Genomic DNA, 7,974 nt, shown 5'->3' with positions numbered 1-7,974 from the left:
AAAATCAATGACATTCAGTTTAGCATTGTCAGACCAGCCATTGCGGCTAATACTTTTGAAATCAAGTCTAGCACGATTCAGATAGTGCATAATTCAGTCCAGTTTGGGGGTTCTCCAACAGAAGATCCCAACATGCACATAAGAGATTTTATCGAGATTTGCGACACGTTCAAGTTCAACAATATTTCTGAAGATGCTGTGAAACTGAGACTTTTTCCATTCTCTTTGAGTGATAAAGCTAAGTGTTGGTTGCATTCTCTACCAGCAGGTTCTATCACTACTTGGGAGGATCTTGCTCAGAAGTTTCTTACTAAATTCTTCCCCATGGCGAAGACAGCTGCAATCAGGAACGCTCTTACTCAATTTGCGCAGTAATCGGGAGAATCTTTATGTGAGGCGTGGGAGCGCTATAAGGAGATGCTTAGGAAGTGTCCTAATCATGGCATGCCTAATTGGATGATCATCAATTATTTTTATAATGGTTTGCGAGCGCAGTCCAGACCCATGCTCGATGCAGTATCAGGTGGAACATTATGGGCTAAGAGCTATGATGAAGGTTTTGAGCTAATTGAATTGATGGCTGCTAATGAATATCAGAACCCAACTCAGAGACTACCTCAAGGCAAGGTAGCAGGAATTCTGGAGGTGGATATAGCTATGGCTATAGCTGCTCAACTAAAGGCATTAATGATGAAAGTGGATTCTTTGGCTAACTATGGAGTTAATCAGATAACTAGTGTCTATGAGCTTTGTGCAGGTGCGCATGAGACGGAGCAGTGTGCTATATCTAGCGAGTTAGCTCAGTTTGTGAGCAACTTTCAGAGGTCGCAGCAACCAGTTCCTGCCACTTATCATACTAACAACCGCAACCATCCTAACTTTACCTACAATAACAACCAGAATGCGGTACAACAACCTAATCAGCAGTTTGGAGCAAAGCAATTTAACCATCCTAGTTTTCAACAACATTATGCACCAAGACAACAACTCCAACTTTAACAACAACCACATGGAAGTGCCAGTCAATCTACTAATGATTAATCTGAATTGGAGGAGTTGAGGCTGATGTGCAAAAGCTATGCGGTTTCTATCAAGAATCTGGAGAATCAAATAGGGCAACTTGCCAATGCTTTGTTGAATCGTCAACCAGTAACTCTTCCTAGTGATACAGAAGCTAATCCAGGAAAGAGGGAAGTCAAGGAGCAGTTGAAGGCAATTACATTGAGATCTGGAAAGGTCACGAGCCCCCAAATTCAGTAAGATGAAGATTCTGAAAACTCTGTTCAGAATGCAGGTGCATTGCACCTTTGCCGATTTCAGAAAATAAGATAGTAGCTGAAAAAGTTGTGCGGAAGGATGCCGAGGTGGAACCGAAGAAGAAAGCTGTTGAAAGAAATCCTCTTGAGGGTAATACAGGGGATAAACATGTCTACCCACCTCCGCCATATCCTAAAACACTTCAGAAGCTGAAGTTCAATAAGCAATTTGCCAAGTTTTTGGAGGTTTTCAAGAAGTTGCACATTAACATACCTTTTGCTAAAGCTCTAGAAAAGATGCCAAGCTACGCTAAGTTCATGAAGGGTATTCTATCTCGGAAGCTAAAACTTGAGGAGTTGGAAACCGTTGCTCTAACGGAAGAGTGCAGTGCTGTGCTACAACAGAAACTACCTCCTAAGCTTAAAGATCCAGGAAGCTTCACGATACCTTACACCATTGGCAATCTGTCATTTGACAAGTGTTTGTGTGACTTGGGAGCTAGCATCAATCTGATGCCCTTGTCCGTTTTCAAGAAACTTGGACTACCTGATCCAAAACCTGTGAACATGTATTTATAGTTAGCTGATCGTTCCATCACTGGAGGATTTATTGGTTAAGGTGGATAAACGCATCTTCCCTGCTAATTTTGTCATTCTAGACTTTGAGGAAGATAAGAAGATTCTCATTATATTGGGAAGACCATTCTTAGCTACGGGCCGAACTCTTATCGATGTGCAAAAGGGTGAACTAACCATGAGAGTTCAAGGTCAGGATGCCACGTTCAATATCTTCAATGTAATGAAATTCCCCAGTGATGAAGATGAGTGCTTTAAAGTGGAGTTGGTCGACTCCGTAGTGACTTCAGAGCTTGATCACTTGCTAAGGACTGACGCCTTAGAAAGAGCCTTAAAAGAGGATTTTGATAGTGAAGATGAAGAAGGGGAAGAGCATATGCAGTATTTGAATGCATTCCCATGGAAAAGAAAGTTGGATTTTCCGTTCGAGTCTCTTAGATTGGAAGAGCTAAAAAATTCTCCAAAGCATCTCAAACCATCTATTGAAGAAGCTCCTACACTTGAGTTCAAACCACTGCCTGATCACTTGAGGTATGCATTTTTAGGTGATGGATATACTTTGATTGTTATTATTGCATTTGACCTTTCAGGAAGTGATGAAGATAAGCTCTTGAGAATTCTAAAAGAGTTTAAATCAGCAATTGGATGGACTATAGCAGATATCAAGGGAATCGACCCATCTTATTGTATGCATAAAATTTTACTTGAGGAAGGAAGTAAGCCAACTGTTGAGCAATAAAGGAGGCTAAATCCTATCATAAAGGAGTTTGTGAAGAAAGAAATTCTTAAATGGCTAGATGCAGGAATCATTTATCCTATATCTAACAGTTCGTGGGTGAGCTCGGTACAGTGTGTGCCTAAGAAATGAGGCATTACCGTTGTAGCTAATGAGAAGAATGAGCTCATCCCTACTCAGACAGTTACATGATGGAGAGTATGCATGGATTATCGAAAGCTGAATAAAGCTACAAGGAAAGATCACTTTTCGCTTCAATTCATTGATCAGATGCTTGACAGGTTGGCTGGTCATGAGTACTATTGGCTTCTGGATGGATATTCGGGATATAATTAGTTTTTCATTGCTCCAGAAGATCAAGAGAGGACCACGTTTACTTGTCCATTTGGCACTTTTGCTTTTCGTCGAGTCTCTTTCGAACTTTGTGGTGCACCTGCTACTTTTCAGAGATGCATGATGGCCATTTTATTAGATATGATTGGCACTAATGTGGAGATGTTCATGGATGACTGTTCCGTGTTCGGGACTTCTTATGACGAATGCTTGCACAATCTTGGGTTGGTGCTGAAAAGATGTGTTGAGACCAATCTGGTGCTCAATTGGGAAAAATGTCACTTCATGGTGCAACAGGATATCATTTTTGGGAACAAGGTATCTATCAAGGGTCTTGAGGTGGATAAGGCCAAGGTGGAGGTCATTGAAAATCTTCCTCCGCCAATCTCAGTTAAAGGAGTCCGCGGTTTTCTTGGGCATGCGGGTTTCTATCGACGATTTATTAAAGACTTCTCCAAAATCTCTAAGCCTTTGTTCAATCTGTTAGAGAAGGATGTTCCCTTTAAATTCGATGAAGAGTGTCTAGCTGCTTTTGAGAGCTTGAAAAAGAATTTGACTATAGCGCATGTTATTACTGCACCTGATTGGAACCAGCCCTTCGAGATGATGTGTGATGCTAGTGACTATGCAGTTGGAGCAGTTCTTGGCCAGAGGAAGCATAACATTTTCCATGTGGTTTACTATACTAGTAAGACCCTTAATGGTGCTCAGGTGAATTACACTACCACAGAGAAAGAGTTGCTGGCAATTGTCTATGGTTTTGAGAAATTTTGATCTTATTTGCTTGGGACAAAGGTGACAGTTTACACTGATCATGCTGCGATTCGATGTCTGGTCTCGAAGAAAGATTCAAAACCTCAGTTGATTCGATAGATTCTCTTACTTCAGGAATTCAAGCTGGAAATTAAGGATCGGAAGGGTACAGAAAATCAAGTACCAGATCATCTATCACGCTTGAAAGATCAAGGTAAAACTTCGGAGGATAAGACGTTGATCAATGAATCTTTTCCTGATGAGCAACTTTTTGGGGTGCAAGAAGAAGAACCATGGTTTGCAGATGTTGTAAACTATCTTGTGAGTAATATTATTCCCCCAGAACTCTCTTATGCTCAAAGGAAGAAGTTTCTACATGAGGTGAAGTGGTATCAATGGGATGAGCCATTCTTGTTTAGACAGGGAGCAGATCAGCTTATCCGGCGATGCATTCCGTATAGTGAGGCGGAGGGAATCTTGCACGGCTGACATTCTACTGTATATGGTGGACATTATGGTGGAGAGAAGATAGCTGCCCGTATCCTTCAAGCAGGATTCTTCTAGCCTACTTTGTTTAAGGATGCTCATCAGTTTGTTTCGAGATGTGATCGCTACCAACGCGTTGGATATATTTCCAATAGAGATGAGATGCCTCTTAATGTGATGCTCGAAGTTGAGATTTTCGATGATTGGGGAATCGACTTCATGGGGCCATTTGTCTCGTCCTGCAATAATCAGTATATTTTGTTGGCGGTGGATTATGTGTCTACATGGGTCGAGGTGAAAACATTACCAACTAATTAGGGGTGAGTATCGGTCGATTTGGGTGGTTTAGAGGGTCCAAACTGAACCAAACCGAAGTTAGCGGTTTCCCTAAAGTCCAATCCAAACCAAACCGTTATGTGAAAAAACCAAACCAAACCAATCCGTTTAAAACGGTTCGGTTTGGTTTCGATTTTAACCATTTTTCTGTAAAATAAAGTTAACAATTAAATTAAACTTAAACTTCTAAATAAGAACCAAAAGTTTGTAATATATTATAGAATTATATCTTTTATTATAATCATATTTAAAAGTAATATATAAAAATTATGACTTTGAGAAATTAAATAAGGTAAGAAGACGAGAAAGATGCGACCAACTCTCATAATTTTATTGAATAAAAATAAAAACAATGAAAATATAACACATACATAGATATTAATATCTTAGAATAGAATATTAAGATTAGTTCTTTTATATGTTTTAATTTACACATATGTTATAAATTATAAATTTATTATTAATTGCACATTACTAATATATGTATATTAATATTTCATTCTAAATATGCGGTTCGGTTCGGTTATTTCGGTCGGTTTGGAGGTAAAAACCGAAACCAAACCGAAAAAATTTGGTTTTTAAAATGTCAATCCGAAACCGAACCAAACCGTTAGTAAACCGTAAAATTCGGTTTGGTCAGTTTAGATTGGGCGGTTTCGGTCGGTTTGGCTAATTTATGTTCAGCCCTACAACTAATGATGCTAAGATGGTGATTAACTTCCTTCACAATCAGATATTCACGCATTTTGGCAGTCCGAGAGTCATAATCAGTGATGAGGGATCGCATTTCTGCAATCGCAAGTTCACTGCATTGATGGAAAAGTATCACGTGAATCATCATATTGCCACAGCTTACCATCCTCAAATAATGGGCAAGTTAAAGTGTCTAATCGGGAGATTAAATGTATCTTGGAGAATGTGGTGAGTCCATCAATAAAAGATTGGTCTTTGAAGCTAGATGAAGTTGTTTTAGCATATAGAACAACATTCAAGACTCCTCTTGGTATATCTTCTTTCCAGTTGGTGTATGGGAAGGCGTGTCATTTGCCTGCGGAGTTAGAGCATAAAGCATATTGGGATTTGAAGAAGTTAAATCTTGACATGGAAGCTGCTGGAGAGAAAAGAATGCTTCAACTAAATGAATTCGAGGAATTTTGACTAAAGGCTTATGAGAATAACGAGGTGTACAAAGAGAAAGTCAAGAGATGGCATGATAGGAGATTAGTGCGCAAGTCTTTTGTGCCCGGTCAGAAGTATCTATTATCCCATCTCTATTCTATATATACATACATCTTATACCAATCTCTATTACTCTTTCACCTTCAAAACCCTAGCTTTTCCTATACACTACATACATACAACATCTCTCTCTATTGTTCTAATGGCACCCAAAATATCGAGAGTCGTGGTTAGCAGCAGCTCTAGTCCCTCATCTATAGAGGATACTAGTGATGGTGGAAGGGCAAACATATTTTCTTCTCCGGAGGCCTAGGCTGAGTTTACGAGATTGATGTCCAGATCAATTGCTAAGGAGAGGGGTTTCTTACCCACATCGAAAGATGGAAAGCTTTTGGAGATGGTTACGGAGTTGGGTTGGCAGAATTTCTGCGAGGTTCCTGCTACTTTCCCGATGAGCATTGTGCGAGAGTTCTACACGAATGTTAGAGCGGACAGGAATGGGTGTTCTGTGGTATGTGGTTTGATGGTGGATTATCATCTCGCGGCTATTCGCCGGGTCATTAATCAACCCATGAGAAAGCCGATGCAAGAGGACTGAGTGAACAGGTCTAGGGATGAATTGGATCTTGATTATATTATGGATGAGTTGTGTGTCCCGGGAACATAGTGGAAGTGCAAGAAGGGCACGAATGAGCCGCTAATTTTTTTGGCTGCATGTATGAATATGTATGCTCGGGCTTGGAATGCTTTTCTGTGTTCCAATATTATGCCTTCTTTGCATCAGCATGATGTTACAGTTGATCGTGCTATTCTACTTTGGTGATCTTTAATGAGGAGTATGTGGATCTCGGTCAAGTGATATATCATAATATACTACGGTTTCCGTAAAGCAGGACATCGGGGGCGATTCCTCATGCCTCTATTATAACGAAGCTTTATGTTTCGGTTAGTGTTCGTTGGCCCAAGTTGGAGCAGTTGCAGATGTCGAGCGCTCTTATTGATAGCTCGAAGATTTTATTCATGCAGGAATGGTATGGTGGAAAAGTTGATGAGAAGGGTCTGGGTTATACTTATGATCATTTTCCCGGTGGCTAGCCAGCTGATCAGACTTATGCTGGTGGATCTTCTTCGACTAGGCGTGCAGCTTGGAAAGCCGCTCGTGGAGAGGCTAGTTCTTTGCGTGCTCAGCAGGAGGCAAGGGATGGTTCTGGGCTTAACGATGCGCAGTTCAGGAGATTGGCCAGACGCATGGATGCGATGCACGACATGCATAGTCGTTTTGCGGCCGAGTTGACACAGGCTTTGGGCACTGCTTTCCAAGCCACTGGTATTGATGTTGATTGGCCGGTGTTTGGTGCTGATTCTGTGTATCGACCACCTAATACTCCACCCGAGGAGGGTGATCTTTCCGACGACTAGGTATTCCTAAAATCCTTAAAATAACCTTCAATGAGGACATTAAAAATTTTAGTTTTGGGGGTGATAATGTAAGGATTAGTTTGTGTGTGTCCATATAGATTCATATAGATTCATGTTGCATGTTTAATTATATTTCATTCATATTTTTGCATGATTGTTCATATAGGTCATATTTGTTTGCATATTTGTCGCATGTTTTATGTGAGTTCATATAGTTGCATATGCATACATATAACATGATCCCTTAGGTTGAGCTATTTCTATCTGATAAGTTGATGTTAATTTGAGTATGGTGATGACGAATAGAGGGTTGTTTAAGTCTTAATGAATTTATTTGCATGCACAGGAAAAACAAGTTTAAAATTCTTATAGGATTGCTTTTGAGCTAGATCATGATCATACTTGTTTTTTTGTTGAAATTTAATCACTTGGTTATATTTAGAGTTTTTTCTATTCTCATAATGACAAAAGAACACTGAGTTTTAAAACTGGAGAAAAACTTGGATTTCATTGCTAGTTGTGAATAAGGTTACCGTCAAATGGCTAGTAGTCGGCTCATAATTTATGAGTAGTTTAGGGTTGAATGAGATGGAGTGAAACACACTCATTTATAAATTGAGAAAAAAGAAAAAAAAGAAAAAAAAAGTATCTGTTTATGCATAATTGATCAAGAGTGAGCTCTTTAATACTCGAGTTATTAAGTTCTAGGGGACTTTGTGCCTAGAGACCTAAGGCTTTGATAGTTAGGGATCCGCTAACCTAACGGTCGCTACATGGGTATTATTGCAAAAGTCTTTTGGGACCTCATTCATTGCACGGTCAAATAAGCATCTTTGTTATGTGTTCAATAATAGCATGAATCCTTGTATAACTCTAGTAGAAAGGAGGTGTTGTGAGTCA

The 7,974-nt window shown here is 39.8% G+C and overlaps 1 non-coding gene across 1 annotated transcript; it reads right to left on the bottom strand.

Moving 5' to 3' along the window:
* Positions 1–339: 339 nt before the first annotated feature.
* On the bottom strand, positions 340–446 carry LOC141688550 (small nucleolar RNA R71). Its single transcript, XR_012561985.1, has one exon. It is a non-coding gene; the product is annotated as a small nucleolar RNA R71 (small nucleolar RNA).
* Between the last annotated feature and the right edge of the window lie 7,528 nt (positions 447–7,974).

Source organism: Apium graveolens, chromosome 9, assembly GCF_009905375.1.
Source record: "Apium graveolens cultivar Ventura chromosome 9, ASM990537v1, whole genome shotgun sequence".
NCBI classification, from domain to species: Eukaryota; Viridiplantae; Streptophyta; class Magnoliopsida; order Apiales; family Apiaceae; genus Apium; species Apium graveolens.
This window is presented reverse-complemented; position numbering and strand designations above follow the sequence as displayed.